The sequence below is a fragment of the Lolium perenne genome, chromosome 5, assembly GCF_019359855.2.
Source record: "Lolium perenne isolate Kyuss_39 chromosome 5, Kyuss_2.0, whole genome shotgun sequence".
In the NCBI taxonomy this organism is placed as follows: domain Eukaryota; kingdom Viridiplantae; phylum Streptophyta; class Magnoliopsida; order Poales; family Poaceae; genus Lolium; species Lolium perenne.
Window position 1 is genome coordinate 104,757,433 of NC_067248.2, and position 13,428 is coordinate 104,770,860.

A 13,428-nucleotide genomic window follows, 5' to 3' on the forward strand; every position below is an offset into this window, starting at 1 on the left:
CCACATGTTACTTGGTCGCCCTTGGCAATATGACAAGAAAGCCAACCATGATGGCTACACAAATGCCTATAGCTTCAAGGTCAACGACAAGACCTACATTCTACGCCCAATGACTCCTAGCCAAGTAATTGCGGACAATGCAAAGGCTTTAGCGAGGGCTAAGGAAGCCACTATCACTAGTGAGTTGAGAGGTGAGAGAGTGATCCACCAAAAAGAGAGTGAGCGCCACAAACCATATGTGAGTGAGATGAAGAGTGTCCTCCTAGCTACCAAGAGTGAGATGAGAGAAGTGCACCACAACCCATCCACCACCCTACACTACGTGCTCATTTGCAAGGGCCCCTCGGAGGAGACTAACGACTTAACCAACATTCCTTCGTCTTTGTTGTCTATTTTGAAGGAATTCCAAGACGTCTTCCCCGACGAGCTACCTCATGGACTACCACCACTTCGGGGCATCGAGCACCGCATCGACCTCATACCCGGCGCTCCCCTTCCAAACCGAGCCGCCTACCGCACAAACCCCGAAGACACAAAGGATATTCAACGCCAAATACAAGACCTCCTCGCCAAAGGGTACGTTCGAGAAAGCCTTAGCCCTTGTGCCGTTCCCGTGATTCTTTTGCCTAAACCGGATGAGACGCAACGGATGTGTATGGATTGTCGACCCATCAATGCCATTACCGTCCGTTATCGCCATCCCATTCCGCGTTTAGACGACATGCTTGATGAATTGAGTGGTGCCACCATTTTCTCTAAGATTGATTTGCGTAGTGGCTACCACCAAATTCGCATGGCAATTGGTGATGAATGGAAGACGGCATTCAAGACCAAGCTTGGTCTATATGAATGGCTTGTCATGCCATTTGGTCTTTCTAATGCTCCTTCGACTTTCATGCGTCTTATGAATCACATTTTGAGACCACTCATTGGCAAGAGCGTGGTTGTTTACTTTGATGACATTCTCGTCTATAGCAAAAATCTCGAGGACCATGTTCAACATGTGAGAGAAGTCTTATGCATATTGCGCCACGAGAAGCTCTATGCCAACCTCCCAAAATGCACCTTTGCTCAAAACAAACTGGTTTTTCTTGGTTTTGTGGTTTCCGCCAACGGGATTGAAGTTGATTCTTCCAAAGTTGAGGCCATCCACAATTGGCCCACTCCCACAAATGTTGGTCAAGTTCGAAGCTTCCATGGACTCGCCGGATTTTACCGCCGCTTTGTGAAAGATTTTAGCACCATCGCTTGCCCTTTAAACGAGCTTACAAAAAAGAATGTTCCGTTTGTTTGGGGCAAAGCACAACAAAAAGCTTTTGATGAATTGAAAAAGAGACTCACCGAGGCACCACTACTTGTTCTTCCCGATTTTGCTAAGACATTTGAGATAGAATGTGACGCGAGTGGCCTTGGAATCGGTGGTGTCCTCATGCAAAATGGAAAACCCGTGGCATATTATAGTGAGAAGTTGGACGGCGCACGCCTCAACTATCCTATTTATGACAAGGAACTTTACGCTTTGGTTCGTGTTCTTGAAGTTTGGCAACACTATCTTTGGCCAAGAGAGTTCATTATTCACTCCGACCATGAATCTTTGAAGTATTTGAAAAGCCAACACACTTTGAACAAAAGACATGCAAAATGGGTTGAGTTCATTGAGTCCTTTCCATATGTAATCAAATACAAAAAGGGCAAGGACAATGTCGTTGCGGATGCCCTTTCCCGCAAGCTCACCCTTTTACTCACTCGTTTGGATTTCCATGTGTTGGGTCTTGATGAAATCAAAGAACAATATGCCTCCGATACTTTCTTTGGCCCAATTTTTGCAAAGTGTTCCATTGAAAAGGGCATCGATGATTTCTATTTGCACCAAGGATTCTTGTTTAAGGGCAACAAACTTTGTGTTCCAATGTCCTCGCTTCGCCTTTTGCTCTTACAAGAATCGCATGGTGGTGGTCTCATAGGTCACTTTGGACGTGACAAGACGCTCTCTATGCTCTCCACCCATTACTATTGGCCACGAATGAAGCGCGATGTGGAGCGCCTATGCAACCGTTGCACGACATGTTTACAAGCTAAGTCCACCTCCAATTCTTATGGCCTTTATACACCGTTGCCTATTCCTTATGCTCCTTGGTCCGATATAAGCATGGACTTTGTACTAGGATTACCTCGAACTAAATTGTGTCATGATTCCATCTTTGTGGTAGTGGATAGATTCTCAAAAATGGCTCATTTTATACCATGTTCCCGAACGGATGATGCTTCACACATTGCCTCCTTGTTTTTTAGGGAAATTGTGAGACTCCACGGTGTACCAAGAAGCATTGTCTCCGACCGAGATGTCAAGTTCATGAGTTATCTTTGGAAGACACTAATGGCCAAGTTCAACGTCAAGCTTTTGTTCTCATCATCCTCGCACCCCCAAACCGATGGGCAAACCGAAGTGGTGAACCGAAGCCTCTCCACACTACTACGAGTCCTTGTCAAGAAGAATTTGAAAGCATGGGAAGATTGCATCCCACATGCGGAGTTTGCCTACAACCGCGCCAAGCACTCCACAACAATGAGAAGCCCATTCATGGTCGTCTACGGGTTTGAACCACCTACGGCGATTGATCTCCTACCTCTTCCGCTACACGAGCAAGTGAACATGGACATCGACAAGCGAGCACAATACATGAAGAAACTCCATGAAGACACAAGGGCAACGATCGAGCAACAAGTTCTCCGTCAAGCCACAAGACTAAACTTGAAGAAAAAAGCACGGATCTTCAATGAAGGCAACCTAGTGTGGTTACACCTTCGCAAGGACCGCTTCCCTCAAGAAAGAAACTCCAAGCTCAAGCCCCGAGGTGATGGTCCCTTCAAGGTCCTCAAGCGCATCAACGACAACGCCTACATCGTCGACATACCAACATCCAAGTACTTGGTGAGCAACACGTTCAATGTGTCCGACCTCTCACCATACCATGGAGATGAGGAGAACATCGAGTCGAGGACGACTCTTTCCCAAGGGGGGGGAGATGATGCAGCCCCACCCAAGGTCGACACTACATCAAGACCGACAAGCCCTCCTCGTGGTCCAATGACACGAGCTCGAGCCCAAGCACTACGCCAAGAGGTGAATTCGCTCCTCTCTACCTATGACTTTGACACCCCCTTGGATGGCTTGCTACTTCATGCAAATACCCTATGTTCAATCAGGTACATCCACCAAGACACAAGCCATGGAGACCAAGACGATGGAGAGAGAGCTGGAAACGATGAAGATGGAGCTACAGCGCCCAGGCCGGAACTTCCGCCCCCCAGGACCGGAACTTCCGGCCAGATTCCTCCAAGATGCCCCCAAGATGCCCTCCAGCGCGCAGGAAAAAGCATCGGACCGGAACTTCCGCCCCGAGGGACCGGAACTTCCGCCCGGTCGGAACTTCCGCCCAAGTTCCGCCCAAGCTCCGAAAGTCCACGAAAAGGCCCCTGGATGTTACTGCGAGGAAATGGACGACTTTCGGAACTTGGCCGGAACTTCCGGCCTGGCCGGAACTTCCGGCCCCCAGGACCGGAAGTTCCGCCCCTGACCGGAACTTCCGCCCAAGATGGCCGGAACTTCCGCCACCGCGAACTTCAGCACAACAACACTTTTCAGCATGTAACTTAACTCTTCGTCCCCACCTATAAATAGCCTAGTCGGCTCAGATCTGAGATTAGACTTGATTTTGAAAGAAAACCTGAGCTTAGCTCACCCTTGTGGGAACCTTACCTAGATCTATGATCTTGTATCGCCACCCGGGCTCCTATCGACTCGTGAAGATCTCTTTGGTGACTTCTACCATTTGTTTGATCTTTTGCTTGCACTTCTACCTATTTGGTCTTTTGCTTGCACTTCCATCAAACCTTCCGGTCTTTTCACCCTTCTAGATCTCCCGAGCTTCGATTAGTCGATCTCTTTGCGGGACTTCTACCGGAAGGTCTTTTCCTGCAATCTCTATCGAGTTGGTGTTTCGAGCCAACGAGGGAAAACTCGAATTGTATCCGTGTGTGTGTGTATCCCCGCGTTTCCCCCACGTGTTCCTCGCGTTCATCCACCTACCCCCACGAATCCCTTCAAATCCGTGAAGATCGGGCACATCCCTGGGCTTAGCCCTTATCAATCTTAGTGGCTTTTTTGACTGACAGTGATCCTTGTTGAAACCAAGTGATGATTTCCCCTTTGAGCATCTGCTGAATCCCATGACTATGTCATGCATAATGGATGGATTGGATCCATTGGATCCAGTCCAGGAACTTGGTATACCTTGTTCCAGCTCCTAGAACGAATTGTTTTGTTGTTGCAGACTTGGGGTTTTGTGCACAGCCCTTCACCTCCAGGTTCTGGTGGATCTTCTCAGGTCACCATGATTCCTGGTGGTTAAGTGGTTGTGTTTTGGTGCTGTTCTTGAGTATGAACTGGATGAACTGGTGCTTGTTCTCACTTCACCCCTTACCTGGTGAATCTTATCTAGTCGACTGTGCACTGGTTCTAGGGTTTGTACTGCTTTTATATGAGCCCTACTTCTGTCCCTGCCATGACACACAAGCATGCTTTGCTCTGGTGACTAAGCTGGTATACTGCCTTGCTGTTGTGTGCACACCACACATGAGCAGTGTGCTCATATGCTGAAACTTGAGCCCCTGATGGCTGCTCAGTTCTGGTCTGCTCTCACTTATCCTGGTGCTGTCCTTGGTTTTGGACAATCACAAGTGTCAATGACACTTGGTTACTGACCAAACTGAATCTGTCACACTAATCTGTCCAAACTGAATTTCTAACACTTAACATTCTGTCTAGTATTGGCTTTTCTGTTTTGCAGGTTTTGAATCATGGCCAGAAGATATCATCAAGGCATTTAGTCTAGGTTTTAATTTAGAACAACCTTGTAATTTTACTTTTTTCATTTCTGTTTAATATTATCAATTCTTGTATCAAGGATAATGTAAAGACAATGTATTCTGTGTGGTTTATCAATAAAGCTCAAGTTTTTGTTTATGAGATTTTGCTTTATGTAATATTTATATTCTGAGTTAATATTGTATTTAATATTCAATGTGAAATTCATAGTCATTTGATTTCATAAGTTGTGTTTGAATTATGAATTCATATTTATATTGTTTACTGCTTATTGTTAAATGTATTAACACTTGTCAAATGAAATCAACTCCCAAAATCAATAAGATACAAAAGAGATCATGTCGAAATTTCCCTAACTCACATTGCCTAACCCTAAGTGCAAAATGAGAGAGAACCTCGATCCCTCTTAGGTTTAGTTGCAATAAGGCGCGAAAATTTCCCCCGTTTTGCGATGCAATGCACATCCCATTTTTAAATCTACCCTTCGTTGTTCCTATGTTCTGGGTTATTACAGCCTCTCCCCCTTAACAGAAACTTCGTCCCGAAGTTAAGATTGGTACCTGAATAACTCGGGGTAGGACTTCCTGAGCTCTTCTTCAGTTTCCCAGGTTGCTTCTCGTTCAGGATGATGTTGCCATTGTATCTTGCAGTATTTGATTGCTCTATTCCTTAACTTCTTCCACTGTACTTCCAAAATCTTTTCGGGCTTCTCCACATAGGTTAAGTCTGATTGTAGCTCTATTTCTTCATGTGTAATGGGATCATCAGGTGCCTTCAAACATTTTCTGAGTTGTGATACATGAAAAACATTGTGAATTAGACTGAGTTGTTCCGGCAGTTCCAACTCAAAAGCTGTTTCTCGATTCTGACTGAGTATCTTGAATGGTCCTATGTATCGAGGACTTAATTTCCCTTTTACTCCGAACCTTTTGAGTCCTTTCATTGGGCTAACTTTCAGATATACCATGTCTCCTACTTTTGGTTCCCAAACTCGTCTCTTCTGGTCGGCATAACTCTTCTGTCGACTTTGGGCTATCTTGAGTCTATCTCCGATAACCTCGATGACTCCTTGTCTCTCCTTGATGTAGTCGGGTGTAAATTCCTTATTCTCACCTGTCTCAAACCAACAGATCGGAGATCGACATTTCCTTCCGTATAATGCTTCGTACGGTGCCATCTGGATATTACTCTGATAACTATTGTTATATGAGAATTCCGCCAATGGTAGATGGTCTTCCCATGAGCCTCCAAAGTTTAGAGCACAAGCTCTAAGCATGTATTCAAGTATCTGATTGGTTCTTTCGGTTTGTCCTCCGGTTTGTGGATGATATGCTGTACTGAAATCCAACTTGGATCCCAAAGCTTCCTGGAGTTGTTTCCAAAATGTTGATGTGAAGATCGAACCTCGATCTGAGACTATCTTCTTTGGTACTCCATGCTTGCTAACTATTTCTTTAACATATATGTTTACCAGCTTCTCAGAGTCATCTTTCTGGTTTACTGGTATGAAATGAGCACTCTTGGTAACTCTATCCACGATTACCCATATCATATCCTTCTTTTTACTGGTCATTGGTAAACCAGTAACAAAATCCATTCCGATTTCATCCCATTTCCATTCTGGTATTTCTAGAGGTTTAAGTAATCCAGCAGGACTCTGATGTTCTGCTTTCACTCGCTGACATGTATGGCATTCAGAGACATATTGAGCTATCTCTCTTTTCATGTTGTTCCACCAGAACATTTCCTTCAAATCCATATACATCTTAGTACTTCCCGGATGTATTGAATAAGGGGTTTCATGTGCTTCCTTCAATATGATTGACTTCACTTCTGGATCATCTGGTACACATATTCTCTTCTGAAAGTATAGAGAATCAAACTCTCCGAGATTGAATTCTGATGGTTTACCTTCTCCAATCCTTTTGATTTCTTCTTGGATGAATAAATCATCTACTTGTTTTCGAATGATTTCATACTTTAAGTCTGAGTACATTTCATCCATGATCCTCATGGTTGCTATGCTTCCCACTGTATCACCTTGAATAAACAGAATCTGAGCTTCTTCTAGTTCTTTCCGAAGTTCCTTCGGAATCTCCCATTCCGTAGGTTGATTCTCAGTACTCTTCCTGCTTAAAGCATCTGCTACTACATTAGCCTTGCCTGGTGTATAGTTGATTGTCAGTTCATAGTCCTTAATCAACTCTAACCATCTCTTTTGTCTCATGTTTAATTCCTTCTGAGTGAAGAAATACTTCAAACTTTTGTGATCTGTATACAATTCACATTTGGATCCATAGAGAAATTGCCTCCAACTCTTCAAAGCATACACAACTGCCGCCAATTCTAAGTCATGTACTGGGTAGTTATGTTCATGTGGCTTTAGTTGTCTTGATCCGTAAGCTATCACCTTACGATCTTGCATTAGAACACATCCAAGTCCATTCTTGGAAGCATCACAATACACCGTGTAATCCTTTCCGGGTTCCGGAACTGCTAACACCGGTGCTGTGGTTAACTTCTCTTTGAGTGTTTGGAAACTAGTTTCACACTCATCAGTCCACACAAATGGGGTATTCTTCTTGAGTAACTTGGTCATTGGTCCTGCAATCTTCGAGAATCCTTCAATGAATCTCCGGTAATAACCTTCCATACCAAGGAATCCTCTGATTTCCTTAGCATTCTTAGGTGACTTCCATTCCAATACTGACTGAACCTTGCTTGGATTCACTGCTATTCCCTCTTTGGTTATGACATGTCCAAGAAATTCAACACTATCTAACCAAATCTTGCACTTGCTGAACTTTGCATATAACTGATGTTCTCTTAAAATTTGCAGAACTATATTCAAATGCTTGGCATGTTCTTCTTTATCTTTGGAATAGATCAGAATGTCATCGATAAACACGATCACAAACTTGTCCAAGTACTTCATGAATATCTTGTTCATCAAATTCATGAAAATAGCTGGTGCATTTGTTAGCCCAAATGGTACAACCAAGTATTCATGGTGTCCATACCTTGATACAAACGCTGTTTTTGGCACATCTTCCTTCTTGATCTTGATTTGGTGATATCCTGACCTTAAATCTATCTTCGAGAAGACTCCAGCTCCTTGAACTTGATCAAAAAGATCTTGTATTCTGGGTAAAGGGTACTTGTTCTTGATGGTTACATTGTTAAGATTCCTGTAATCTCCACACATTCTCCTTCCTCCATCTCTTTTATCCACAAAGATAACTGGTGTACCCCATGGTGACACACTTTCTTGGATAAATCCCTTCTGTTCCAGTTCATCTATCTGAGCCTTCAGTTCCACTAACTCCTTTGGCCACATCTTATATGGTGGTTGAGCTATTGGTGCTGTGCCTGGAATCAGATCTATGGTAAACTCGATCTCTCTATCGGGTGGCATTCCCGGTAGTTCCTTGGGAAATACATCTTGAAACTCATTCACTACAGGGATATCTTCAATCTTCACCTCCTTCAGACTATTCAGCTCCAATCCTATCTCCAACTGAGTGTACTTGTCTCCTTGAAACACTATCTGACCTCCTATGGAGTTTCGGAGTGATACTGTCTTGTCTCCACAGTTGATTACTGCGCCATTCTCCGTTAACCAGTCCACTCCTAGGATGACTGATATGTCCTTCATGGGGATGATGAATAGGTCCGCGAAATATACACAGTCACAAATGGTTATGACCTGTGCTTCTTTCATGTGGGTTACTAAGATCGTTTCCCCCGCAGATAGGACAGTTATAGGGGTTTCTAACTTAGAACATCTAAGCCCGAATTGTTCCACAAATTCCCGTGCAAGAAATGATGTAGTTGCTCCAGTATCAAATAATACTCTGCCAGGATGGGTAAGGATGTTGAGCGTACCTAAGACTGCTTGGTCCGATTCTCCCGCTTGCTCCAAGGTTGTGCAATTCAGCTTCCCATATGGCTTTCCCCTCTTGTTGTTGTTGTTGTTGTTGTTGTTGTAGTTCCGGTTGCTGTTGTTGTTGTTGTTGTTGTTGTTGTTGGTGTTACCTCCGCCTCGTCCTCCGGAGCTTTGTCCACTCCATGACGCCTTGTTTGGACACTCTGGCTTGATGTGTCCCTCTTTCCCACAACCATAACATATGTTCCTGGGCTTCTGACAATCCTTCTGAACATGTCCCCTCTGTCCACAATTATGACAGAGTATCTGGTTCCTTGGATTCTGATTCCGACCTCCCCGGTTATACTGATTACCAGTAGGTCAGAATCGTGGTTTGAAACTCCGATCTGGAGTCGATTTACTGACTGGGTACTTCCTTGGCTCGATAAGAGCCCTCTTCCTCCTATCCTCTTGAACCTGCCTGTAGTCATCCTCGAAAGTGATTGCCGAATCAATCAGTTCCTGGAATTCTGCAGTCTGTGCCAACCTCAGTTGCATCTTCATGTATGGATTCATGCCCTTCATGAATCGCTTCTTTCTTTTCTCCTCAGTGTATTCTGATGTAGCTCGTCAAACTCTCTCTTCTTCAGCTCCACCACGCTCTCCGGAACATGGGCATCCCGGAACTTCTTCTTGAATTCCTCCCAGGTGAACACCTTTTCTGGAGGGTGTACTGCCACAAGATTCTCCCACCATGATGCTGCTGGACCTGACAACAGATAAGTGGCATACCGAATCTTTTCTTCATCACTGCATCCAACGGTCCTCAACTTTCTTTCAGTGTCCATGAGCCAGTCTTCTGCATCCATTGGTTCTGGGGCTGATGCAAAAGGTAGTGGTCTTGCATTCTGGAAGTCTGATAAGGTTACTCCCTTGCCTTCATTACCCCTATCATTGATGACGTGGGTAAAGAAATCTTGCATGTTCTTGTTTTGACTCTCCTGGTACCTCCTCCTATCTTCTTCCATTGCTCTCATGTACTGTTGGAAATCTGGATGCATCATTGGGTGTGGTGGTGGTGGTGGATTCTCTGCTCTAGCTGCGGCATCCGCTTCCTCTTTTTCTTTCGCCTCCCGCTCTCTCCGAGCATCTTCGGTTTCAACTAACGCCATTTCCCCCTAGTCCTGTAACAAAGAGCGATTACTCATAATTACACCATGCAAATGTTTTCTGAGCTCAACTCATTGCCCAGAACTAGTCACACAATGAAATCAAGAAGCAAATCCAAAGCAAACATTTATTATGTATATACACCGTATATTACATAACATATATTACATGTGGTACTTATATAACCACTTATTTGGCTTCAAGCCCAAGCCAACGGAATTTAAAATACGTTCTAGTACAATACCACCTATACTACTTTATTCTTCCTTGGAGCTCTACTCCTCATCGTCTTCGTTCGCCTCCGCATACATTCCTGGGGTCCATCCGGTACAGCGACTCGTCTTCCGAACACCGTCCGGAACAAAGGTCCTTCCAGTAGGTATGTAATCTGAATCAGACGAAGTGCCGAGACAGAGATCAGTCATGCCAAAGTAACTGGACAATGACTCGTATGTATCCCCAGTAGGATACATACCTCCTTCATTGGTCATCCATGAAGGGTTTCGATTCACCTGCCCCCTCATCTTCTTCTTGTTCTTTTTCACTCCAGAGCTTTCACCTTCCTCGTACTGTGATGGTTTTGAGAACCCCATCTCCAAGTCTAAAGAAATGGAATCAGTACCTTTCTCTTCCTTCCCATAGTGTCGGTTCACATACTGGTTAACCCCGCCACTTTCATCTCCAGTGTCACATGGAATAGGTTCCTCCTCATCTCCAAAAGGTTCCCCGAAATGCCAACCGGTTGAGTTTTCGATTGGTGACTCGGAGCAATTTAGGTTCCATGAGTTATCTCCCCCATATCCAGAATCATATGATGCTGACACATGTGGATAGTGTGGGACAAAGTTGGGTGTAAGTGGATCTTTCTGGGTTGCCTGGCCACTCCAATCTACAGGGCTGTTTAGGCTGAAGAAGGGTGTTGTATATTGGGGTTGTGCCCTCAGATCATGCATCCGAGCTTGGACTTTATCAGGGTCCGTGAACTCAGCTAGCATGTGGTCAATCTCTCCCACCATCTTTACGTGTAGAAGGTACATCGTAGTCAGTAAAGACTTACAGCTGTCCATATGCTGCGCTGCAACTTCAGGATGTTTGTTTGCCATCAGCAGATGATTCAGAGTGGGATCCTCATCTTCCTCGGCATGAGGTATATGAGAATACTCCGAACATAGCAGTTCTACTGACTTGTGCTGCCTTATTTCAAGGATTGCCTTGAATATGGCCATGTGAAAGGCTGTGGTAAGGGTTTTGGCTTCTCCATATGGCATTATACGACTCATCTCCAGTTGCGCAGGTAGTTGAACTGAAACTCTGCACTTGGCTACTATCTCTCCATCATAATAGATGTACTTGAGAACAGGTATCCGAGTTTCACAATGAAGTTCCTTCAGCATCCCACGCAGGAGATCTGTAAGTGGTCCCTCATAATCACCGAGCCAGCCATCAACCTTCCTCAAAGTCCTCTTGGGAAACATGTACGCCATTATGGCTGTATACAAAAGCAGAAAATTAGTAGTGATAGTGTACAATAATAGTTATAATAAAGAATTTTCGCACTAAAATATATGATTTTTCTATTCTCAAGTGAATAAACATCATATTTTTAGAGAATCCTTTACTATTTCAACTTGACTCCTACAGGTTTCTTCCCTATACTAGGTTTTTCCAACCTAAGGTCGCAACATTTGCTCTGATACCAGCTGCGGTGACCCAGCATACCACTGCATGTTATAGTATACAAGTCGTTGATATGATCTTCATGAAGGGACTTCTTCACAAATATCACATCCCTCAGAGTGGTACAACAGAAACATTGCAGGTCATAACACTCGATAATATATTACAATCATGGTCTTAACAAGTTGGTATTCTCACAGGTCCGATGAGAACACCCTACAAGATTAAAGTACCATTACAAACTAACATAGATATGAAAAGAGCTCAGCAATTTATTTAAGTATGCCACTACCCTACTCGGCCCTATGATACTAAGATATATCACTACTCCTCCACCTCCGTGTCATCGGGTCCGTAGACTATCCCATAGTCTACTCCTTCAACTCCTCCGGTAAGATCAGGTTCCTCGTAGACCAGCTCGTAGCTTCCTTCGGGTGCTCCATCGGTGATGGCCTCCACTTCCGTATCACAGTCTAGCAAGGGTGTCAAAAGAAAGTGAGTACAGGGGTACTCAGCAAGTTCAAAAGAGTAAAAGGTGTTTGATGCACTAGCTACGACCCTCGATCAGAAAATCTTAGGTCAATGCATGTTTTGAAATCATTTCTTCAAAAGGTTTATTTTATTCCGAAAACTATGCCCGTCAGTCTTCACAGGTTGACTAGAACTTCACGGAGTTCCTTTCCTGCCGCGTTCGCAGTTCCCTTCCCGGAACAGGGAGTGACAGCCACAATTTGATACACTCTGCAGAGGTGCGTTACTTTTCCCATAAGAGATCTCACCCTTTTTGCCAACCGCAGGGACTTGCCCCCGTTCACACTTCCTTGGTGTGAGGCCAGGTATAAAGATCCAAGCCCACACCGCCTTCTCCGCGACCCTGCAAACCCACCCTTTTGTCCATCCGTACACCCCCGGTAGACATCTCCCGATCATACGGCTTTACCCACGGTGTACGTCGGACAATCCTTCATAGACGGTAGAGCCTCTCATCCAAACGTCCGGATGGGGATTTTAAAGGCTATCCCAACCTACGGCAGTGCCTCCAGCACCCCGCCAGGCTCTATCAAGTCCGTTGGCGTGCAGGAGGGAAAAGATATAGCTGGCTTCCCTAGAGCCATTATAGATCTTATGGTCAACGCGATATGTACGGCGCTAGAATCACTGGACGGCATTGGTACTTAGTCCTAGATGAATAGTACCCTTGCAATGGAACCTCCACCAATCAACACATACCATGGTTCCATTGCCATCCACATAGTCATATTCATAATTGGAAAAGTAACATTTCATTTTCAATGCAGGAATGATAAGTCATATAGCTTTGCATTGAATTAATAGAAAATACTCAAATTGACATGAGCAAGGGTGAACTTGCCTGTGGACTGCGAGATAGTGCAGTTCAATGCGTTGGATGGAACCTGGACCTCGGGTTCTGTAAAGAAGCATCATTGTCCGGTAAGGACAATGTTATAAAATCCAAATGATGCATGCATGGATGTATTATTTTCTGTTGAATCCCTTTACCCAAATGAGTTATTACAATTTAGGGTTGAGTTAAGATTTATGCCTTTGGCAGTAATTTGCAATTGCTTTAATGTATAAACCAGTTTAATTCACATAAGGTAGCATAATTCAAAGTAAAACTACTTTATCTAGGTGATTCATTATACACTCCAAAATAATTTGAAATAATAGAGTTGTCTCTATATTTTTGGGAATAAAGAGGAATAGAGTATCTTCCTTTGGAAAATACCTTTTTCAAAATAGAAATGACTTGGAATAATAGAATTTTATTTTGAAATATTTAAAAATAAGTATTTGAACTTATTTG